The sequence below is a fragment of the Lepidochelys olivacea genome (genome assembly GCF_965140295.1).
Source record: "Lepidochelys olivacea isolate rLepOli2 genome assembly, chromosome: 3".
In the NCBI taxonomy this organism is placed as follows: Eukaryota; Metazoa; Chordata; order Testudines; family Cheloniidae; genus Lepidochelys; species Lepidochelys olivacea.
Genome location: NC_140413.1, coordinates 11,542,454 through 11,568,261, shown reverse-complemented (window position 1 = coordinate 11,568,261; position 25,808 = coordinate 11,542,454). Strand labels below are relative to the sequence as shown.

Sequence of the window (25,808 nt, the reverse complement as noted above, 5' to 3'; positions counted from 1 at the left end):
ACATTTTAGCCAGGATCACAGTAATTTCATCTCTGTGTAAAAGAGTGGCTTCCTTCTTATAGAAATCATTAATGTATTGGTTTTGTTCTTCCATGTCCATACACAAGATGCAAAACCCTGACACCTCTTATTTTGGACAGAGGTGTAATTTAATTTGCTCTGGAAATAACTTGTCCGAACTTTTAGAAAAATACCAGACTTTGTCACTTGTGGTCAACCTGTACGCCTTCTTTATAGCCAGGTTCAATTCCACTGTGTGCCAGCAGCCTATGAGGGCCCTCTCCTCATTACCATGGGTGCAAGGCAGCTGCTATTTGGATTTAGCACATGCCAGGCTGAACGCGAGGGAACACGAGTTTGCCATCTGCCCTGACAGGTAACACTGGGAAACAGGGTACTCTGGGAGGATATTTTTACCTTGGCAATTCCAAAACAGTTTGAGCTCAGGCCAAATTTGTCACAAAGGATTTGGGGGTTCCAATAGGGTATTCCTTGGTCTTGTTTACACACAGGTACAGACTGGTACATTCATAATAGTGGCTTTGCTCACCAGCCTCAGGTTTATAATATAGACAGATGTACTTACAATGTTACAAAGATAGTAGTTAGTCCTTCTTCTGAAAAGAGCATCTCAGCACCAGAGGCTGAGGCACCTGTGTGTTGGTTAGGAATTCTACAAACTCCTGTTTGATTCCACCATGGCTGTCCACTGGTGCTCCCCTAGGGTTCTGATTACATACCCTGGCCTTTCCAGAAAGTCTGCTCTAAACTGAATCTGCTAATAAAGCTGACTAAAGGTTGGCTGACCTGAGGGCTCTGCACCTTTGCACACCCATAGCACCCCCAAGGCACCCCCATGAAAAAAAAACAGCTGTTAAAATCCAAAGCCGTGGATATACCATTGATGACTGCTTAGTCATCCAGAAAGTAGGGGCCCTCTTGAAACTCCCCATATTTACGGCATTCCAAATACATATATTTTCTTTATGGGCTGTATACATAAGCCACTAGACAGCTGGGTAGAATATCTGTGTTTTGGCCTATGGTAGTTGTCTGGAGGGTGAAGCCCTGTGGTAAAGGACTTTAAAAATCGAAGCCTGTACATAGCCATGCAGACTGAGGCCCACTGGATCTATAGACTCTTTAACCAAAATGAAACCATCACCCTGCTCTTTAAGACTTTCCATCACAGGCATCTCTGTAATTTTGTGTCTGTAGAGGATGCAGGCTTGACTCAAAATTTTACATCCTCCTAACAATAATGTATCAGCTTTTTCGTATGTCAAATGTGTGACCTTGATTAATTTGATACCACTCCAGAAACTCTGCTTTCTCCTCAGGCAGCATATAGTCAACCCATAGTTCTCCACTTTAGGCATAGGCCTGTAAAGTGGGAAACTGGGGGTTTGTCTACACTACAGAATTATGTTGATCGAAGTTACGTCGACATACAGCCACCTCAGTAATTAAATTGCTTGTGCATGTCCATGCTGCACTCCTTGTGTCAGTGGTGCGTATCCTCATCAGGAGCTCTTGCACTGATTTAACTATCAGTGTGGGGCATTGTGGGATAGCTTCTGAAAGGCAGCAACAATTGATGTAAGCTATGCAGTGTCTACACTAACATGACATCAACCTAACTACATTGATCTAAGTGCTACACCTCTTGTGGTGGTGGAGTTATTAAGTCAGTGTAGCGGGCTAGTTACATTTCAGGAGCAACATTTCAGTGTAGATGCTTACAGAGTTAGGTTGATGTAAGATGCCTTACATTGATCTAACTCTGTAGTGTAGACCAGAGCTATGTAATGAGTCCACCCGATTTAGGCTTAATTTTCAGCTTTCTTTATAAATTTTCAGACAGAATTATTGTCATTTATAGTGTCTGATTGTATATTTTTGACAGAGAATAAACAGAAAAGGCAGAAAAGGTAGGGTCCCAAATTATCAAGTTCCGAGATACTGAGTAGTTGTTCTGCACTTCATGATGGTCATCCTAGCCTCTCATCTGGTCCTTTAATCTCATTCCTTCAGTTTCCGGTCTGGTATTTCTCCAATTTGGGTCCTTATTCATCGGTTTCTTATACCTTTTCACATTACATATTCATTACCTTCCCTCTAATCAACATTAACATGTGTTTTCTGTACCCCATACAATAGGCATGCACAAGCTTCAATTTACACAGCTTTTGCTATCTATAGTATTTTCATATCATTATGTCTTCATGTCAACTCACTCCTGTTTTTCCCAACACAGGGACTTTTAGTGTGATATTTTGTGAATTTTATTAGACTAATTAACTTGCTCTTATCCCAGTCTTCCAACATAGTAAGAAAACATCACCTTTGTCTTATCCGCTGTGAGTATTATCTAAACAAGTCTATATAAAAAGAAAAAGATAGGCAAGACAACACTCATGTATGGCAAAAGGTAGGCCAAGGCCTTGGCATAAGTATTACCCTACTCATACTCATTCACTGTCCATAATTATGAGCTATTAAACTAACAAAAACCCTGCTTTTTACCATTCTGCAATTCTTCATCTTCATATTTCAATAGCATAATTCAGTTTATGTGTATCGGGTTGTGATGCTGTATATGAGGCACAGTGACACATGGATACCATCCTTATTCATTTTTTTAATAGGAGAGTTGGGGGAACACCATGAACTTTAGTGTCAGCATTTCCTTATCTTTTCCAACTTTGAGTTTTCAGGTGACTTTTTATTCAAAGTCCAGCATCATGTTTGAAAATCATTAAAAGCCTTGTTAGTAATTTTGATTTTGAAGTGCTTAGTACTTCAGTTTAGTTTAGGGTATTCAGTTGTATTCAATTGTTCCCCAATACACCCATCACATTTTTTTTTTGTTTAAAATGTTAAAGAAATGCGGAAAACAGTCTTTGGAACCCTAAAAACCCATGGTCTGAAGCATCTTACTGAACTTCATGAGTAAAAAGTTTAAACAGTCAATAAAATATTGGTTCAAGGCTTTCACCATCACACTCATAGTCTAACTTTCTGAACCATCAGGTCTATTTTCAATTTTTCCATTAACAATTGTCTAACACAGTAAACTTTATAACCTTTGGAGCTGGGCGTTATGAACACTTACTCCCCAGATGTTCTGGTTTAACTTGGATTTAAACTTGAAGAGTGGTCAGTTTGGATGAGCTATTACCAGCAGGAGAGTGAGTTTGTGTGTGTATGGGGGTGGGGGGGATGTGAGAAAACCTGGATTTGTGCAGGAAATAGCTCAACTTGATTGTCATGCACATTGTGTAAAGAGTTGTCACTTTGGATGGGCTATCACCAGCAGGAGAGTGAATTTGTGTGGGGGGGTGGGGGGTGAGAAAACCTGGATTTGTGCTGGAAATGGCCCACCTGATGATCACTTTAGATAAGCTATTACCAGCAGGACAGTGGGGTGGGAGGAGGTATTGTTTCATATTCTCTGTGTATATATAAAGCCTGCTGCAGTTTCCACGATATGCATCTGAGGAAGTGAGCTGTAGCTCACGAAAGCTTATGCTCTAATAAATTGGTTAGTCTCTAAGGTGCCACAAGTACTCCTTTTCTTTTTCCTGAAACTATATAGCTATAATGGTGTTGAGAAGCCAAAATACATTCTTCACCTTAAAATCCCATGAGTTCTGCTTTGTGCTTAAGCACAGTACAAAGGTGTCATTGGGTATGTGCACACTGGTCTCCTGCATGCACTCAAAATCATAAAAAAAATTTACTTTCCCACTGCTTTTAGGGCAACCCACAGATATAAAACCTTAAACTGATGCGTTGTCATTTCTGGACATACTACTCCACTGGCTGACGAGCTGATATAACGAGCAAAGGATGAAAGGTCACCTCCACCGCTCAGTCAGGAAACGAGGCATGGGTTTTCCCTCTGCTTTCACACCTGGCCGCCTCCTTGGAGATCTCCTGGTAGATGTGGTGCAACATGCCTACTGCCTCCTCATTGCTCTGGGTGTTGATGTCCCACAGTACCAGCAGCACAAATATAGTATATTTTAACTTTGTTGGTCATATTCAGTGACATCTTGTATATCCATGTTTTCCTTGATTTTAGATTACACATGAATCACGATTAGGTGTTTAATTAGCCTACTTGATACTTTAGGTGTTTTCGTACTTTGTGGTTCTTTAAATGTTGTATACATTATTTAATTTCATTCTATAATGTATTTATTTAATTTAAATATAATTCAAAGTAACAAATTTTGTTACTGGTAGCCGGTGTCAAGTGGAGTGCCCCAGGGGTCGGTCCTGGGGCCGGTTTTGTTCAATATTTTCATAAATGATCTGGAGGATGGTGTGGATTGCACTCTCAGCAAATTTGCAGATGATGCTAAACTGGGAGGAGTGGTAGATACGCTGGAGGGCAGGGATAGGATACAGAGGGACCTAGACAAATTGGAGGATTGGGCCAAAAGAAATCTGATGAGGTTCAATAAGGATAAGTGCAGGGTCCTGCACTTAGGATGGAAGAACCCAATGCACAGCTACAGACTAGGGACCGAATGGCTAGGCAGCAGTTCTGCGGAAAAGGACCTAGGGGTGACAGTGGACAAGAATCTGGATATGAGTCAGCAGAGTGCCCTTGTTGCCAAGAAGGCCAATGGCATTTTGGGATGTATAAGTAGGGGCATAGCGAGCAGATCGAGGGACGTGATCATCCCCCTCTATTCGACATTGGTGAGGCCTCATCTGGAGTACTGTGTCCAGTTTTGGGCCCCACACTACAAGAAGGATGTGGATAAATTGGAAAGAGTCCAGCGAAGGGCAACACAAATGATTAGGGGTCTGGAACACATGACTTATGAGGAGAGGCTGAGGGAACTGGGACTGTTTAGTCTGCAGAAGAGAAGAATGAGGGGGGATTTGATAGCTGCTTTCAACTACCTGAGAGGTGGTTCCAGAGAGGATGGTTCTAGACTATTCTCAGTGGTGGAAGAGGACAGGACAAGGAGTAATGGTCTCAAGTTGCAGTGGGGGAGGTTTAGGTTGGATATTAGGAAAAACTTTTTCACTCGGAGGGTGGTGAAACACTGGAATGCGTTGCGTAGGGAGGTGGTGGAATCTCCTTCCTTAGAAGTTTTTAAGATCAGGCTTGACAAAGCCCTGGCTGGGATGATTTAATTGGGCATTGGTCCTGCTTTTGAGCAGGGGGTTGGACTAGATGACCTCCTGAGGTCCCTTCCAACCCTGATGTTCTATGATTCTATGATTCTATGAAATTCTACATCTTACATTTAGGCTCACAATTTGTTTAATACCGTCGCTGTAACTGGAAAAAAGAAAAGTTAACTAGATCAGGCAATGCCACAACTGACGCATAGTGAGTTCTGATGTGTTATCAAGAGGATAAAAAGCAGTGTTGTAAACCTCAGCCATCCCTTTCCAGGGGGGCCATTGACTGTTCTGCCCTGGGGCCCAGAATTGCTGTCGGCAAGCCTGCCCAGTTCTAACGCCTCACTCCTATTTCCCTTGTCAGACAGTCATATGCCTCCACCTTCAAAGTCCCAGCTTCCCACTTTATCCCCACACTAAGGGGTCAGCTCAGCCTGGTTTCCTCCAGATCTCCAGCACCCACCTCCCCACTCCTCCCACATTCCTAGTTCCCACAGGCGGGCCCTACTTATTGCCTGAGGTCAGGGCCTGTAGCATCCTCAATCCCGCAAGGTGATGGCTGCCAGGGGATCCCAATCCCTTGTCCTTTACATTTGATTCTGGCCTCATCTTACCCGCCTGTCTCCATCCCTCCATGTCCCTGTGACTCTTCCCCCCATCCCCGGACACCAAACTCTTAGGCTTGGTTCCTCTCTTACCTTAATCTTCTATCAGAGGCCACAATAGTCTTCCTCTCCCCCTTAGCCCCTGTATGACCTCCATCTGCAGTCTCTGGGGCCCCCAATGCACAGAGCAGCAGGATCAGTAGGGGCAAGTGATGCAGACTCCCCACCTTTTGGCAAGGCCCAGGCCTGCAGGGGGCTGACCTGTTGCGGTTCAGTGATGAGACAGAACACAGCTTTATGCAAGCAAGCAGGCTGGTCAGCGGAGATGGGCTGTTCTGCCCCCCCTGCCTTCCACCTTCTCCTTTTATTATATTTCTCCCCCTAAGCATTACACACTGCTACACAAAGGAATGTATGACGTTGATTCATATGCTTAGTTACCATCCTCTAACTACTACAATCCTGGTTCTCAGGCCTTGAGCCCAGGCTAAAGAAACCTCCCACAGTTGCTGTCCAAACAATCAAGTTCTCAGGGTTCATATCTAGCCCTTGTCCTTGGATAGAGCAATGTGTGCATTGCTTCTAGGAAACAGTCAGGGTGTGCCCCGCCTGCTTCCAGGTGGAATAGCTAGACATTAACCCTTCATCTCCCCTTTTTTTGTTTATTGATAGTTGGCCATCTCATGGTAGCCGCCAATTTGTTTTATCATGCTATTTAACTCCCAGACAGACAAGGACATAACCTGGGGAGCTTTCCAGGGCAAAATTTTACAAAGTCTTAACAAGGAAGGAATACATTGTACACAGCAACAACAAAAAATAAGCCCAATGATTACAAACACAAAATAACCAAAAGCTTAACATCTGCAATATAATCATCTAAAAGGGGTACACTTCTTTTACTACAATTGTAACCAGCAAAAGGCAATATAAGTATCATTCTACTAAGACAGCAAAGGGTGCCATCACTTAAATTTGCAGGAATATAATTAAAGGTGCATGAACCACAAGTAAAAACCCATCCTGATGGTAGGATGGTATGGCCATAATTATATGAAACATTAACAGCATGGGAACAATTTAAAAGGGATTGAGAAATTTTTGACAGCCCAATGGCACCTTTGTACTAGTGCAGTTAACTACACACGCACAGGTGACATTGTGAGCCCCGGCCGGGTACGGTGTGTGAAGGGATATAGCCGTGCGAGGCAGAGTATAGTTGGCCGGGCCCCAATTAGCCATGCTAGAGTACTGGGAGAAAAGATTAGCATAAGCAAAGAGCAGTATCTTATTCTCCTTCGGGCTTGTAACGGGGGAGGCGCTTCCGAGCCAACCCTCACAGAAAATAGCAGGCACAAAAGGCACACAATCATCACAGAATTAGCAGTGATTTGGGCGAGAATCGCCACAAACAAAGTCTTAGGAGTTTCTGGCTGCTGATCTGCTGCCAGTTTTCGTTGAGCCGTGGCGACCAATGCTTTTACTGCTCCCCCTGTCACGGGCTGGCTTGGGACGTTACACCTCCTCCGTTTCCGTCCCGCCGTTGTCGACTCGGGGGGCAACGCGGTCTCCTCCAAGGTCAGCTGAAACTCTGGTATGGGATTCGACAGCCCCTGGTGCCATGCCATGTTGTTTAAGTGCTGGTCGCACGCACCGGGCTGGAACCCACAACGGTCCTGCAGGGAGAGACACAGCAGCATATCCCCGACCCCAAGTGATTAGAGGTGCTGGGCCCAGCCACTGTGGATCGGGCAGCTGACGGTAAAAGACACGCGGTCTTTCCAGTACCTCAGATTTGTGAAAATGCCGATCCGCAGGGGTCTGCTGATCTGCATTCAGTGTTAAATTATTTAAAGTAAACAAGAGAATATACATCTGTTGTTGAATGTCTCCTAAGGTTCGGAGACGCAGCTCCCCTTGTTTTAATTGTTTATCTAGCAAGGTTTTGAGTGTGCGATTGGCACGTTCAACAATGGCTTGGCCCGTGGAATTATAAGGGATTCCGTGTTTAAGACGGACGTCCCAGCGGGCACAAAAGGTGGAGAGGGCTGCAGAGCAGTAGGCTGGGGCATTATCTGTTTTAACTTGGCAAGGGCGACCCATAACAGAAAAGCAGGCCAGCAAATGGTGAATAACTTTGTTAGTGGCTTCCCCACGTTGTGGGGTTGCCCAAAGGAAGCCTGAATAAGTATCAACGGAAACATGTAAAAATGAATAGGGGCGGAATTGTGGTACATGAGTAACATCCATTTGCCACAGCTGATTTGCTGCGGTACCTCGGGGGTTAACGGCATAAGAAAAAGTAGGAGCAGCAGCAGCACAGTGGGGGCAGGAACGAACAATGGAACGTGCATGATCAGCAGGAATGTGAAACTGCCGGGCCAAAACAGAGGCAGACTGATGAAAAAAGGCATGGCTTTCAATGGGGTCAGAAAAAAGGGAATTTACCTGACCACGCAACGCGCGATCGGCGCGTGCATTGCCCTCAGTGAGTGGCCCAGGCAGAGGGGTATGACTGCGAATATGAGCAACAAAGTAAGGGAAATAACGAGTGGCAAGAAGGTGCTGTAAAGACAAAAACAGGCGAAGGAGGTCTGCATCAACCTGAGGGGTAATGAGGGCAAGGGGTAAATGATCAAGTACCTGATAAACATAATGGGTATCCACAATTAAATTAAAGGGACAATCAATAAAAAGTTGAAAGGCCAAAATAACAGCAGCCAATTCTGAACGCTGTGCAGAACGCTGAGGCAGTGTAAAACGAGAATGCCAACGAGGGGGGTCACCCAACTGATAAGTGACTACACCTTGGTGGGGAGAGCCATCAGATGTTAATATCGAGGGTGGTGTCTAACTTTGTAAGTAAATCACGGCCCCAAATATTGAGGTGGACAGGGAGCACAAAAGGGCGGATTGTAGCAAGGGCACGGCCTCCTGGTTTAGAGACCGTGACCCAAGACAAACTTTGGCGCCCGGGTTTGCTACCTCCAATCCCCCACAACTCTTTAGAAGGAACCGTAGGCCAACTAACCGGCCACTCCAGATCACGAATCACTGTAACATCAGCTCCAGTGTCCACCAGCCCTGTAAAAGGAACATCATTTAAGAGAAGTATTAACTGAGGTTTCGAGGGGCAGACTGACATTGTCAGAGCAACAAGTGGAGAAGACGCGCTGTGAGACGGCGAGTGAGACAACGTAGATCCAAAGCCTCCTCCACCCCGAGTTCGATCCTCGGCAGCTGGCACCTGATAGGGGACTAAAATCAATTGTGCAATTGACCGTCCACGCGGGAGCGACTGTGGAAGATGAGTCCACACCTGAACCTTAATAATGCCAGTGTAATCAGCATCAATAACCCCTGGAATGACAAAAAAGCCCTGTTTCCCAGCATGTGAGCGAGGGAGAACAAGACCTACAAAGCCGGCAGGGAGAGGTCCCGTCACCTGTGTAGGTATGGCACAGACCTCCCCTGGCAGCCGAAAGTCAGTGTCCTCCTGCAATCTGTTGGTAAAATCCAAAAAGAACTCTAAGGCACCCTGACGGATACTGACAAAGCTTTTGGTAGGCTTGCCTGAATCCGGGACCTTCTTGAAAGCATGCTGGGCACAGGTGGAAATAATGGGGAAGACGGCCGGAGGGAGTTGAGACTGCATCTCAATAGTAGCAAACTGGCCCTCCCCTGCCAAATGCTCATAAATGATACCTTGCTCTCTATATACCTGGGCTTGGCGTTCTGCCATCTGCCGATACTCACTAAGCCAAATAACATACTGACTGGGTGACAACATCATGCGCAGCAGCGTTTTCCAATCCTCAGGGATTAGGGAGTACCCAGCACCCATCCCTTCAATGAGACCACGCACAAAGGTGCTAGTCAGGCCAAATTCACGAATTGCTTTCTTTACCTCTCTAACCACCGAGTATGGCAGAGTGGTCCAGGTGCCCACGGGGTTGCCCTGGTCATCATTCTGCCAGGTCACCGGGCAAACGGAGACCAGATCAGCCAGCTCCTCTGCTGTAAGATCTGATCGAGCTTTCGCTGCGTGAACCATTTGTTGCACCAGCGAAAGCTTCTGAGCAGATGCAGATGACTCTCCGGGGGGCCCCATGGGGGGAGGGTGATCACACACCGGCTCCGGTGGGGAAGGCCAGGGAGGCGGTGGTAATAGAGGCACTGGGGGCGAAGCAGGGGGAGGGATGGCTGCAGGAGCGGACGGGGGTGGCAGGATCGGCAGCTCCTCTGTTGGGGCTGGAGAGGGCCTTTCCGAGGCGACACGCTGTGTCGCATCGCCAGGAGGGGGGATGGCTGCAGGGGCGGACGGGGGCGGCGAGAGCACCAGCCTCGCGAGGGAGGGTCTGTCCGAGGCGACACGCTGTACCACGTCGCGGCAGAGGTGCCAGGCATGTAAAGCCTGCACGGGTGCCCGAGGCTCTTTGTGCAATGTCTGGCCCAATCGCTCCCAGTCCGCTAGCTTAAGGCTTCCAGCTTCAGGATACCACGGGCACTTGGCACGCACCTCCTGTAGCAGGAGAGTGAGTTCTCGAGCCGGGCAGTCATGCTGAGCCTTACGCAGCAAATACTGCAGCTCATTACGGTGTTGCACTTGCAAAGCAGAGAGGGAGCTTCCCATACTTACCACAATGAAAAATACTCACCGGGATCCACGAAGTGGATGAGTGACGCATCTGAAACCCTTGCCGGGCGAGGTGAGTGCTGAGGGCCCCACGTTGGGCGCCAGTTGTTGCGGTTCAGTGATGAGACAGAACACAGCTTTATGCAAGCAAGCAGGCTGGTCAGCGGAGATGGGCTGTTCTGCCCCCCCGCCTTCCACCTTCTCCTTTTATTATATTTCTCCCCCTAAGCATTACACACTGCTACACAAAGGAATGTATGACGTTGATTCATATGCTTAGTTACCATCCTCTAACTACTACAATCCTGGTTCTCAGGCCTTGAGCCCAGGCTAAAGAAACCTCCCACAGTTGCTGTCCAAACAATCAAGTTCTCAGGGTTCATATCTAGCCCTTGTCCTTGGATAGAGCAATGTGTGCATTGCTCCTAGGAAACAGTCAGGGTGTGCCCTGCCTGCTTCCAGGTGGAATAGCTAGACATTAACCCTTCATCGACCTCCACTATCTCCAGCCCTGCTAGCCATGGAGTTCTTCCACCCCCTTTCATGGTGCAGTGGGGGACTGGACCTCTAGGGCAGCCTGAGAGGCTGGTTACCCATTTCCATGTGTCTGGAATAATCAAAACAACCTATTGAGTGTGCAGAAGATGGTCTTGGGGAATAGTTAGTGCCTGGGAGGAGAAAGGTTTAGGGAAAACCCAGACTATTTCTCCTTGAGGGGTCTGGGCCCAGAAGCATTGTACAGTGGTGTTGGTGGGGTGTGACTTTACCTCCAGACCTGAGGAAGAGCTGTATGATGCTCAAATGCTTGTCCCTTCCAACAGAAGTTAGTCCAAAAAAAAGATATTATGTAACTCCCCATTGAATCTCTCATAATAATAATAGGTGGAAAAAGGGTTTGATTATAAAAAAATCCTGGACTAGCATAATAATCAAAGCTTCACTGAGTTTAAGGCCAGAAAGGACCACTACATCATCTAGTCTGACCTGCTGTGTATTGCAGGCCACCAGCACAACCCAGCTCCTGCACGCGAACCCCAACAACTGAAATCAGATCAAAGTATTGCAGCCCACAGCAGATTAGACTGTCATGTGCCATTGGGAGAGTATAGGCGGGACACAGGTGCACCGATGCCTGAGGTCCCCGCAATGGCAGGGAGATGATTAAGTGAGGAATATCCATTTAATTTTGCCAAGTGACCCGCACCCACACACTGCAGAGGAAAGTGAAACCCCCCAGGGTCACTGCCAATCTGACCTGGATGAAAATTCCTTCCTGACCCAAAGTATGGCAAACGGTTAGTCCCTGAGCATGTGAGCAAGAACCAGCCTGCCAAGGACCTGAGCAAGAGGATGCTCAGCGCCACCTTGGAGCCATGGCCCACTCACGCAATGTCCCATCTCCAGCTGTGGCCAACCCTGATGCTTCAGAGGAAAGAAACCCCCACCACACACACCCTCTCTCACACACACACACACTGTACACTGGGGGGAAACCCTTTCCTGACCCCTGGCTGAAACTCCGAAGCATGATCTTTTAGGAACATAAAACAAAATGAAAGTGAGCCCCTAGGCTGTAGAGACCTGTGCCCTTGCCCTTCCCCAAGTGGGAGTTTCTCTGTCAGCAGTTTGAACTGTCTGTGAAAATGTCCATTCTGAAGGCAGGAGGGAAACTTTAGGTGAAGTCTTTTCACAGTCCTTGATGATTGTGTCATTTTTTCCCACAGCTCATCAGGCAGCAACATCAAGTCATTTGGCTCATTGGCTCGGTTCACCTCCAGTAATGTGGGTAACAATTAATGGAGTACAAAGACAAAAGAACTGTATGTTCTTCTCATAGACTATCAGAGTTGGAAGGGACCTCAGGAGATCATCTTGTCCAACCCCCTTCTCAAAGCAGGCACAATCCCCAATTTTTTTTTGCCCCCGATCCCTAAGTGGTCCCCTCAAGGATTGAACTCACAACCCTGGGTTTAGCAGGCTAATGCTCAAACCACTGAGCTATCCCTCCCCCCTGTAGTTTTCTATTAGTACCTGGTAATTCTCTTTATGCTTTCATTGTAAATTAGTAGGTTCAACTCATATATTAAGCTGTCTCTGTGCAATTGGAAATGAACAGCTGATCAGGCCTCATGGTCCTTTAGACTTTCTAACATTTCAGTTGGATTCATCTTACAGATTTTCACTTCTCATTGGCTTCTCAACATACCAGCTGAGTGTATCACCTCCCGCAATATAAAACAATATAAAAATAAAATATACTTTTATTAATTATTAACCAGACATAAATATTTTAATTAATCACAATTGTGTTTTAAAGAGACAGACCTGTCCTCAGTGTTTGCAATACTCTGGAAAGCCAGGTCACTTTGGTAAATTTCAGGCTTCCTCAGATTGCAGGCCCTTTTTACAGAACCCTCAGCATATTTACAAATGTCTAAAAAGTTTCTTACGTTTTATTGGACAACATTTACATTTCTTTTCCCCTTTAATAAAATGATAAATTACACTGTCATATCAAGTAAGAGCTGTAGCTCACGAAAGCTTATGCTCAAATAAATTTGTTAGTCTCTAAGATGCCACAAGTCCTCCTTTTCTTTTTGCAAATACAGACTAACACGGCTGCTACTCTGAAACCTGTATCTTTATTATGAACTTCCAGGCACAAAGCTTATAATATGGAAGAAGAAAAAAAGATACATTTAGAAGCAACCTCTGCCACTTGCTGTGTTTTAAAGTCTTTGGCCTAAGTTACACCAAGGATTCTGGCCTCTTCATGGATGTCTATGACATTATTAGTACTAATGAATTCCATAATTTCTGTGCCATCATTACCCTGGACAAGTCCTGGCTTTAAGCAAGCTACACTCTGACTACACCTTCTAAATCTGGGTCTGTTCCAGTGCCTACCGAAGTTAAAAGACAGTGTCCTTTTGACTGTAGTAAATGCTTTGGAGAAATTCAACCACGTGACATCTATTGCATGCTGTTCAGCCACTAATTATATAATTCTGCAAATAGCACAGTCGGGTGTGTCTGGCAGGGCTTGTTCTCGCCAAACCCATGTGCTGCTCCTGCCCGTGGCTCCATTAGCCTCTCCACAGAGATTCTGCTTTTATTCTTTGATTTGCCAGGGTTGAGGTCAGACATCATGGACAGTAATGGCCACAGTGTCAAGTATCATCAGGAAGGATGATCTTAAGGTTCACCTATTAGACTGAGACAGACAAAGTCAGGCTCAGTTCCTACTTCCGCCACAGACTTTTTGTGTGATGTCAGACAAGTCACCTCATCTCCCTAGGGCCCCTGTTCCCTGTCTGTAAAAGGAGGATAATGATCTTGTCTTTGCCTGTCTTGTCAATCTTGACAGTAAGCTCTTTGTGGAAGAGACTTTCATTTACAATGTACAGTGCCTAGCACAATGGGGCTCTTATCAAGTCGGATGCCTCTAAACCGTAATAATAATAATATTAATAATTAATAATTAATTAATAATAAAAGAAGAAGAAGAAATAGTGGAAACCAGAGTTTTAACATAAAGGACTCTGGAGCAGCACAAAAATCAGTCCTTGAGCAGAAGAAGCTGCATGCTGGCAGGTCCTTGGGAAGAGGCCCACAGAACAAACTCTCACAAGAACAATGCAGTTATCACCTAACTGTACCCACTGTGTTTGGCATGGGCTGGGATTCATTGACCGTGCCCCCAAAGTCAGCATGAGATATAATTAAGGGCTCATCTTCATTGCTAAAAGAGTTGTATTTTACCTCAGGGTAACGAAGGCACATGAGCTATTTCAAGGTAAAAAAAACACAGTGAAGACAAAACACTTTAATTTTACTGTGAGGTAAACTCACCAAGGTCACGGATAATGTAGATGGAATACATGGGCCCAAAGAGACAAAGGTATTAACATGACCCAGTAACTGTTCAATATGTAACACTGTTAAACAAAGTTTGAGATTTGGTATACAGAGATCACAGCCTGCTTAGGACCATGACAAGCACACCATTATTATTTTATTTTACTCAGTATGAAAGATACTGAAAAGAAGGAAAAACAGGTAAAATATTTGAAATGTAAAGCACTAACTAAGGCTTCCATTTTAGCAACATTCCTTGTTCCCTTTCCATTTAGATGGAGAAAGTCTTTAGAAAGGAAATAAAAACACTTGTTTAACAGTCTCTTTGATGGTATTAAAGATGGAAAAAACTGCTCTTTTGGGGAAAGCAGAAGTTAGTTGCGATGAGCTGGAGCTGTCATTGTTATTGTTGTTAAATTCCAATCTCTTTTCCTAAAAGAAAAAAAAAAAAGACAAACACACGCAAGATGGAAAAAACAAAGAAGTGTAAAGATAAAAAAAATATAGTCTCTGGTGTAGACTTTCACTTGCAGCTACATTGCTAGAGAAACATCGGCAAAACACATGGTCTCATCAGCCACTCAGAGACCTGGTGAAGTTATACCACCTCGGGCTGTTTAGGGCATTGATTTACTGCCTCTTTCCGGTCACACACTCAAAGCTGTGTTGCAAAATATTCGGTCTTGACAGGCTAAGCCAGATGCTTATTAAACAGATGGCAAACGAGGGTCAGGAAAGAGAAAAAAGAAAGTGGGGAAGGAAACAACCACAGAGGTGGGGGTGACAAAATCTCTTATCTGGGATTTAGCTGGAGCTGGTGGAGATGGTGATGTCATCTGAATCACTCTCTCTGGCCTGGTCTGGTCAAAATATCTCTCAGGATAAGCCGAAGAAGGAACAATGGTGTCATGCTCGAACCCAAGGTTCCAGGAAATGGTGGGGGTAGGCAGCCAAGATAGGAAAGCTTGCAGAAGTGGCTGTTGGCGGGCAGCTGTTTTTTCTTCAGCTAATTTTCCTCCAAAAGTTTTTGCCTTTTAAAAAACCCAATATGGTGATGGGTGGAATAGCCCATCCCCTTTTTGTTTTGTCCATCAATTAGATGTAGTCTCCAACACATCACTTTCAGTTCGTTGATTTCTGGTCCCACACTTCTTTTGTTTACCAGGCATGATCTTAACACAGTCCTTGAGTTATATCAGATGGTCTTTTTCTTTGGAGTAATTCAGTCACTGTCTATCTCACTTTTACACCTTTTCCCATCAACATTTATTGTTATATGTTATTGTGACACTATGAATTTTCCCTACATTATGCAGTAGGGTTCACAGTTAAGGTACACTTCTGGGCCCAGTTAAGACAACTGGTTGACCTTGCCAAAGGTACCTTGTGGTCCAAGTATATTGCCTTGTGTTCACAGTGTTTTACCTTGGGATAGCTCAGATGCATTAATTACTCCAAGCTAAAAAAAAAAACCTCAGCTTTTTTAGCAATCAACATGAACCCCTCAGAAAGACATCTGTCACCTGATTTCCAGCTGACACAACCAGGGCCTGAAATTTCTCCTGAGTCCTCACACCACGGACACGCCCCTGACTCCCACCTCCTTGCTATCAAACCCTCCCTAACTCTAAGAAAGGACTCAAACACTTCCCACTGCCCAGCCCCTCTTATCCCCCCCAACCATGCCCTCCTAATGTCCAGTTCGATGTGGGGGTTGAGAAGTTCTGTACATCTGTGGAAGGGAGAGATTAATGTCTCCTTATTAAGGTAGGGGGAATCTAGATACATTTCTCAAATGCCTTTTACTTAACCCGTGGCTGCCAGTCCTGTGTGCTAACCACAAGACCGAGGTGGCTAAGGAAAGCTGGTCCTCCATCTCGAATAACAGCCTTGCACTAGGAACCAGCACAGCTCAGCCTGCTGGACTTCGGTGACAGTGCAACAAAGAGAATCATGGAGAGCCATAGCATCTGCCTAGTTAAGTCTGGGATGAGATTTTCCACATAGAGCCTACCCTGCTAAACTTCTTGTGAATGATCTAACGGCAGTGGTTAATTTCTGACCACTGTTGGGGCAGGAACGGGTAAGGCATTTAAGATTTGAGATTGAACCAGTGCAGACATTTCGCTTTTGTAAACTTATTCTAACCTCTTTGTGTGGAATATCATGGGCCCAGTTCTGACCTCTCTTATGCCAGTTTTGCACCAGTACACTTACGATACAAGCGTAATGGGAAGCAGAATTAATAGATTCATGAATTCTAAGGCCAGAAAGGTCCATTGTGATAATCTAGTCTGACTTCCTGTACGATCAGATCCGTAACTAGGCATTTAGCACCCAGGGGGAGACCAAGCATATTTGCTTCCTTGCCAAACCAGTTCTTTTCATCATTTTTCCGCCCCTGCGGCTTTGAGCCATGGGCAGCTGCCCCGCATACCCTGCCCTGGTTACAGCTCTGTGTATAATGTAGGCCATAGAATTTCCCCAAAAAATTCCTAGAGCTGATCATTTAGAAACCATCCTATCTAGATTTAAAAATTGCCCGTGATGGAGAATCTGCCACGACCCTGGGTAAATTGTTCCAGTGGTTAATTACTCTCAACTTTAAAAACTTTCAGAGTAACAGCCGTGTTAGTCTGTATTCGCAAAAAGAAAAGGAGTACTTGTGGCACCTTAGAGACTAACCAATTTATTAGAGCATAAGCTTTCGTGAGCTACAGCTCACTTCATCAGATGCATATCGTGGAAACTGCAGCAGACTTTATATATACACAGAGAATATGAAAGAATACCTCCTCCCTCCCCACTGTCCTGCTGGTAATAGCTTATCTAAAGTGATCATCAGGTGGGCCATTTCCAGCACAAATCCAGGTTTTCTCACCCTCGACCCCCCCACACAAATGGCCCACCTGATGATCACTTTAGATAACCTATTACCAGCAGGACAGTGGGGTGGGAGGAGGTATTGTTTCATATTCTCTGTGTATATATAAAGTCTGCTGCAGTTTCCACGATATGCATCTGATGAAGTGAGCTGTAGCTCATGAAAGCTTATGCTCTAATAAATTGGTTAGTCTCTAAGGTGCCACAAGTACTCCTTTTCTTTTTAAAAACTTTATTTCCAATTTAAATTTGTCTAATTCCAACTTCCTACCATTGGATTCTGTTATAGCTTTGTCTGCGAGATTGAAGATCCAATTATTTGTTCCCCATGTAGGTACTTATCTATTGTAATCAAGTCACCACTTTGCCCCTTAACTTTAAGGCCTCAGCCCTTAAAACAACCTGACCTGATTTCGTTTGTTCTCTTCTGTGTGGACTTGTTTGAGGGAATGTCTCAGTCTCCTTGAGGTCCGACCTGCAAAGTGAAATGTTTGGAGGATTTGTGCTGTTATTTTCCTGCAAGAGAACCTGCTGCCCAGGGCCGTGTCTGGAAGCTCTGCCACAAGTGAAGGGGAACTGGTGATGGGAAGGTTTCGGAGCAGAGGGAGGGTTGAGGTGCCGAGGTGGACATACACCACACAATCAAACTGTAACTGGACCCAACTCCTCTAACAACAACACAAACTAAATGGATTTGTGAAAGGTGTACGGAATAGGTAAAGATTACCCAAGTGAGTTGACTGAACATAAAAATATGTATGTTCCCCAGTCTCGGAACACCCCTGGTGGATTTAACATACAATAGTGACCCTTTGTTTTATTTATTTCTAATTTCAAGAGGAAAAAAATAAATGGATTTTTATGGAAAAGAAATAGCTAAAGAGCCCCTGCACACCACTCAGGTTTCAGCAGTACACAGCCACAACAAGAAGTTACTTTTATTAAAAGGAGAATAACAAGTCATTATGGGTAATACTAGGGCTCCCTTGTGGGTTTTCTCCAGGTCACAAGATTCTTTACAGCCCAGATGAAAAGGCTCCAATGATTTCAGAAGCAAGGCGTCCTCTGCCAGATTCCCAGAGATCCTGCATTCACAATCTCTGGAGCCATCAATTAAGCTTATTGCTGCAAAAATGAAAGAAACTCTTAGATTCTGTGTTTATAGCCATTAAAAAAGGAAAATGTGACATTTACTTTCAAATCAAAGGCACAGCAGGACTGTGTCCATCACTGAATGGTGAGTACAGATATTCCTGGCTAACACAAGAACAGGTGTTTTCTGTATTTTACATTCTGCTACAGAGTTTTAATGAGGATAGTCAGATATATCTAAACATGTGAACTGGCTGCCTCTCTGACCTACCTGGTAAATAAACAAGCTTTCTGAACATGGATCTCCCCTCCCTTTACCCCTTACTCTCTAGTAAAGAAGGCAGATTCTCAATTTTATTTAAAAAATCCTGACTATTAACACTCTACACAGTCAAAGCAACAACCAGAAAAAATAAATTCATCTGGGACATTTAAAAAAACCCATCAAATTAAATACTGGAACTGCTGCAAAGATTTTTTCATTGAACTTTTATCAAAATTAAAAAGACAAATTTTGTTATATATAGAAAAATAAAACAAAAATACATAAAGTCTCACATCCATGTACAATATTTCTGACAAATACACCTTTGTCTATAGCAACATTTAAAGAACAAATACTTATTTACACGATCAATTCTATTCTTCAGAGTGCATAGAAATTCCAGTTCTGCCTCCCAACTCATGGAAGCCCAAAGCCTGACCATGCTGGTGGCCGTTCCATGCTAGCAGCTCGGTCTAGTGATAGCATGGAGCTCTGAGAATACTCAGCGAATGAGCCAGGAGAGCAGCACTGCAGTTGCTCACATGTAGCTCCCAGCAAGTTGACTCCCTTGTGTTTTTGTGGCTGGGAAGATCTCACCCCCCACTCTACTGCTTCTGTGGGTCCTGTCCTTCCCGCAACATTAATTTGAGCATGCTGACCTCCTATATAACACAGGCCTTACCGTTTTTCCCCAAATAATATCTGGAGCAGATTGTTTTAGAAAAACATCCAGTCTTGATTTAAACATTGTCAGTGATGGAGAATCCTGCACTATACTTGGTAAATTTTTCCAGAGGTTAATTACCATCACCAACAATGTCCACTTTATTTCCAGTCTGAGTTTCCTAGATTCAACTTCCAGCCTTTGGATTATCTTATACTATTGTCTACTAGATTGAATAGCCCATTATTAAATACTTCTCCTCATGTAGATACTTATAGACTGTGATCAAGTTACCCCTTAATCTTCTCTTTGATAAGATAAATAGATTGATCTCGTGGAGTCTGTCACTATAAGCTATGCTTCCTAATTTTTAAATCGTTCTTCTGGCTCTTCTCTGAACCCATCATCCTTCTTGAATTTTGGGCACAAGAGGCAGACACAGGACTCCAGCAACAGGCACATCAGTGCCAAATACAGAGGTAAAATAGCCTCTCTACTCCTACTTGAGATTCTCATGTTTATTCATCCAATGATCATATTAGCTCTTTTGGCCACAGCATCACAGTGGAAGCTCATGTTAGGCTGTTTATCCACATGACCCCTAAATCTTTTTCCAAGTCACTGTGTCCCAGGATAGAATACCCCATCCTATAAGTATGGTCTACATTCCTAGATGTATACATTTATATTTAGCTGTATTAAAGCCCATATTGTGTCCTTCAGCTCAGCTTACCTGGTGACCCGGATTGCTCTGTATCAGCACTTCTGCTCTTTCCCTCACTCCTACTTACCGGAGAGATTCACAACAAGTCCTACCATTCCCCTCAGACTGAGAAAAACAGGCCTTCCAGAATGCTTTGTTAGGAGCCTACAGTTCCCATGGTTGCTTGACTACAAGTCAAAAAATCCCTCTGTTTTTGGCAGAGGCCATGTCCCAGGAATGAATAGGACTTGTGTCAAACACATTCAGCACCAGAAATGCCTGAATGAACTGTGCTCAAACACTCAAAAAAAGAGACCCCATTGTCGTTTGTAGAACATTCATTGATGTTCCCCTAAGAAACAGGCTGTTCCAGAAATGGACAAGTGAGAGGATGGAGTTATTATAGAAAGATTGGAAACTGTCTTTGTTGAGAGGGCTTACCAATGCTCTGGCAACACACAGGGGCTCTAAAAGGGTTTGGAGGAGAGTCACCCCAATGCACGACCAACACGCAGCAGGCATAACTGGCCCTCTGCTGCCCTACTTGCAAACACTGTCTTAGGGTTCTTGCTGGAGATGGTGCTGGATGTTATCTGATCTCAGCAGAGCAATCTCTATAGCACTGAGCATGACAGATGCTCCAGGCTGTGGACCAGCCATGGCCAGCAGAGTAAGGCAGCTGTAAGTAAGAGAAGTCAACAAGGGTCAAAGAAGCACCCAGGCAGTTCAGAATCAGGGTAGTACAGGACCTTCCATTGCCCTCTGCCCTGGGCTGCGCCTTGTGTGTGAAGCCTGCAAGAGCATTAAACAATAGCTTGGATACATAAAAAAGAGAGACAAATAGTTCTGTTCACAGTGCAATATCTCCCTTGTGAAAATCCTGAACTTACCACCTACAGCAATGCCAAAACAGACCACAGCGTCCAATACGCACTGTATTGAGAGGACAATGGAAAAGGAAGCAGGCACCCTTCTTACTTAGGCATATGGCAGTGCCAATGATTCCACGATTAGAAACTGCACACACACAAAAAAAAGAATCATGATTTTCATTCACACAGCAGAGAAACAAGAGCTGTGGCTGTAGCATGATGGGCTTTAATGAATTTCCCGTTCACTGAGACCCAGATAAAACAACCCAATCATCTTCCTGTGCCCCATTTTACTTGATATTTCATAATACTTAAATGGCTGTAGTTCTCTGCCCATTCAATGGCTGCCCCTAGGAAGAGAACAGAGGAAGTTAATTAAGCAGAAGCACGGGCTCCCTGGCTGCACTCTTCAGAACCACAGCACTGAGCATGGATGTCCTTCACAGCCCCACACCTTGCAGACACAGGAAGCAGGTAGCTGCCTGAATCGCCAACTTCCCTTAGTGGCTGCTGCTGCGGTTCTGACTCTTTCTTATTTGTAACAGTGATGTTCTAGGCAATATCACAAATGCTGGTTGGCTGAGCAGGGTTGAACCGGCTCAGCACTGGGATGGATGGTTGCAACATTTAGGAACAGAAGGGTTTGACCGAGTTCCTTCACGTCTGAATGCCTTATGGTCTGGGAGACTCTGCAGAAACATTCTGTGACAGCTCAGCACTCAGGAATAGTTTCTTCCTGCCCAGTTGCCAGGTATAGTCATATGAGAGAGGCTGGACTTTTGGAAAATGTAGCCCAAATGGCCATCACCTCACCCTTTGGGATATTTAGATTAGACTATTTTAAACTGGATTTTAGCTATGCTTTCATTAAAGTATCCAATCCCCACAGGCATAAACTCAAGACCTAAACAGTAATGTCTCATTGCTTCCTGGAGCTCCCCCTATTTGTATGTAATTTCTCTCATTTTATACATGTTTGGTGTAGGGAGTATGTCTTAGCTGTACTTTGTAGAGCACCTAACACAATGGGGTCCAAATCCATGACCAGGGGCTCCTAGGTGCTAATTCATTAATAACATAAAAATAATGTATACGGATGCAATGTCATTTCTTCAGAAACTGCTACAACTCAGCACAATGGCATTTGCAGTAATCTAGCCCAGAACACAGATATAGCAGATTATTTCTGGGAGACAGTGTTGCTAAGATACTGAGAAAATGATTTGCCACATTAAAGATTGGGGTTTTAGTCCCAGATTGTGTATTCTCTCCTGGGAGTGAGACAACACTTAATAATAAGGGACATCAAAGCCCTGAATAATTAACATTTGTGAGCAGAAGTTAGACTCGAATTCATATTCTCCTGATTCCCAACTTAGTTCACCCTCCACTAGAACAAACTGTATTTTCATGGGATCAGGCCAAAGGAAGAGGATATATCTTGTGTCCACACAGATATTCAGGTCAGTCTTTCCTCAGGGCTATCTGGGGTGGGGAAGAATGAAAGAGGCAGTTTGTGGAGGTCCCCCAAAATGATGGAGGGGCAGCTGGGCCAAATTTGATTGACAAGCATTCCGCCCAATGTATCCTTTAAACCATGCACGGGTGCAACAGACTTGATTTGTGGACACCAGAGCAAGACCCAGTTTTCCAGCAGCGATCTCACCGGTGCCAAATTCAGAGGTAAAATAACCTCTCTAGTCCTACTCAAGATTCCCCTGTTTATGCAGCCAAATACTGAATTGGCCCTTTTGGCCACAGCTTCACACTGGGAGCTCGTATTCAACTGATTATTCTCCACTTACTCCCAAATCTTTTTTAGAGTCACTGCTTCCCAGGATAGAGTGCCCCCTTCTGTAACTATGTCTACATTCTTTTTTCTTAGACGTATGCATTTATATTTAGCCTTATTTAAATGTGTATTGTTTGTTTGCCCCCTGCTTACCATGCGATCCACATCACTCTGTATCAGAGTTGTGTCCTCTTCAATTTTTACCACTCCCCAAATTTCTTTTCATCTGCAAACTTTATCAGTGAGTTTATATTTTCTTCCAGGTCACTGATAAAAAAATTGAATAGGACAGGACCAAGAACCAATCCTAGAAGCACCCCACTAGATAGAATTTAGGTGAAGTTTTTACAGGTTATAGTTCAACCACATCTGTACAGATTTTCATAGGCATATCAAAGGGACCTTCCTGACCCCAGGATTATTCCCCAGCTAAATTTTAAGTATCTGCTATAAACCCTGTAAGTACTAGAGCTCTTTAGAAGAAGAGTTGGAAAAAACTATGATACAAAGATTTAGGCAACCTTAGTACAGGCTCACACATGTCCTTCCATATTTTCCCTTCATTCATGGAAATCTTACCTTCAGTGCTTTGCGCCACCAGGAAGAAGACAGCAAAAAGAAGGTAAAGAATCTTCATGGCTAACGTTTGGCCAGGAACTCAATGTCACTGAGGAGAAGAAACTGCAAGTTAGACAGGAGACTGGGAGTTTCTCTATTTATAGGGCACTGGAGATTGTGACATGCTCATCTGTGGAAATCTTGTTTTGATACAAGTGACATTTTAAAGTGTGTGCTGTAACCTCTTAATTATAATGTTTATTATCTGTACAGCAGCATAAAAATTCCCAAGGCACATCAAGGAAATACAATTGACAGATCCCTGCCTTCATGCAGTTGCAATATGAATATTTACACCTAGCAAACATCTATTGCCTGGTCCAAAGCCCTTTGAAGTCAGTGGAAATCCTCCCACTGACTTCAGATGAGGGCCCTAGTGTAGAGGGGAATTCTAGAACACACCCAAGAAGCGATGGACAGAAGGATGTGTGTGTTTGTATATTTTTGTACATTGTCCCCCCAGTATTTTACATGTATTTCAGGAATTTTCCAAACTTCATGCATTAAAATCCATTACAAAGAGGTTAAAAATCCTTTTGAAAGTAAGAAATAAAGTGACTCACATTGAAAATACTGTGCCAGGAATGTGTGCCAGGAATGTATTTTTATGTATTGTTATGTTTTTGGTTTGTTTCTCTGTGAATCTAAACAAAGGAATTGTACAGGTATTGATGGGAGAAAACCATGACTTTACCGTATTTCCCCCACCTAACAAACATCAGCCTTAATGAGAACAATCTAAAGTAGAGACATAAAATGTTGATGAATCAAACATGTGGAAGCCAAAGGCAGTCGCAGGTGCTAAACTCCTTTTAAGATTTGTCTTTTTCTCTCAGGGAGGAGAGAACAAGAAGTGATTGGGCTGAAATTGTGGCCAGGAAAATTTCTAAGGGTTCTATAGAGGAGTTTAACACCTCAGTGTTCCCTTGGGAATTCATTGTTACCAAGCCTCAGAGCTGACAAACAATGAATCACTACAAAGTTTAACAACCTGCTTTGGAATTTCCTTCCCAGTCGTCTCCTTCTGTTTTCCTCCATTTCCACCCATTTGTAGGCAGAAAATATGAAAACAAAAACAAAAATCGAGGGGAGAGGGGAGAGGACTAAGTATCAGAATCCACTAGTCCTACAGCCACAAAGAGTGGGAAAAAAACAGGGAAATGAGGCATTGGGAGGGACCTGTCCCTTTAATCCCCTCATCTTTTCCCTGTATTTCACATGTCTCTGTGTGGATGTAGGGCGCTTGTCTTCTCACCTGTCACTTTCTCCACAGAGACAGAACAGGGACCCTAAATGCTACCTCGCCCAGTGGGGACACAAAAAGTGGGCATGTCACTCTGTCTGGTCACCTCATTCTTCTTTCCCTGTTACTTTCACACCATACCCACAGAGAAATTTAGATAAAAACAAAAACACTCTTCCTGGAAGCAGGTTTCAGAGTCATAGCCATGCTAGTCTGTATCAGCAAAAACAACAAGGTGTCCTTGTGGCACCTTAGAGACTAATACATTTATTTGGGCATAAGCTTTTGTGGGCTAAAACCCACTTCATCAGATGCATGGAGAGGAACATAAGGTAAGGAGGTATAAATACACAGCATATGAAAAGATGGGAGTTGCCTTACCAAGTGGGGGGTCAGTGCTAACGATGCAATTCAATTAAGGTGGAAGTGGGCTATTCTCAACAGTTGACAAGAAGGGGTTGAAATCACTTTTGTAGTGCTAATGAGGCCAATGTAAAACAAGGTGGCCCATTTCAAACAGTTGACAAGAAGGTGTGAGTATCAGCAGGGGGAAGTTAGTTTTTGTAGTGACCCATCCACTCCTAGTCTTAATACTAATTCCAGTTCTGCTGTTTCTCGTTGGAGTCTGTTTTTGAAGTTTTTTTGTTGTTGAAGAATTGCCACTTTTAAATCTGTTATTGAGTGTCCACGGAGATTGAAGTGTTCTCCTACTGGTTTTTGAATGTTATAATTCCTGATGTCAGATTTGTGTCCATTTATTCTTTTGCATAGAGACTGTCTGGTTTGGCCAATGTACATGGCAGAGGAGCATTGCTGGCACATGATGGCATATATCACATTGGTAGATGTGCAGGTGAACGAGTCCCTGATGGTGTGGCTGATGTGGTTAGGTCCTATGATGGTTCCCTTGAATAGATATGTGGACAGAATTGGCACCAGGGTTTGTTGCAGGATTTGGTTCCTGGGTTAGTGTTTTTGTTGTGTGGTGTGTAGTTACTGGTGAGTATTTGCTTCAGGTTGGGGGGCTGTCTGTAAATGAGGACTGGCCTGTCTCCCAAGATCTGTGAAAGTGAGGGATTGTCCTTCAGGATAGGTTGTAGATCCTTGATGATGCGGTGGAGAGGTTTTAGTTGGGGGCTGAAGGTGATGGCTAGTGGCATTCTGTTACTTTCCTTGTTGGGCCTGTCCTGAAGTAGGTGACTTCTGGGTACCCTTCTGGCTCTGTCAATCTGTTTCTTCACTTCACCAGGTGAGTATTGTAGTTTTAAGAACGCTTGATGGAGATCCTGTAGCTGTTTGTCTCTGAGGGATTGGAGCAAATACAGTTGTATATTAGAGCTTGGCTGTAGACCGGGGTGGTGAACCTGAGCCAGAAAAGGAGCCAGAATTTACCAATGTACATTGCCAAAGAGCCACAGTAGTACGTCAG

General features: G+C 44.2%; 1 long non-coding RNA gene across 1 annotated transcript; it reads right to left on the bottom strand.

The window, feature by feature from the left end:
- Positions 1-18,033: 18,033 nt before the first annotated feature.
- Positions 18,034-23,218, bottom strand: LOC311517977. The gene is made up of 3 exons (XR_014710849.1): positions 23,098-23,218; positions 20,745-20,871; positions 18,034-18,255 (listed from the first exon to the last, which is right to left on the bottom strand). It is a non-coding gene; the product is annotated as an uncharacterized lncRNA (long non-coding RNA).
- Between the last annotated feature and the right edge of the window lie 2,590 nt (positions 23,219-25,808).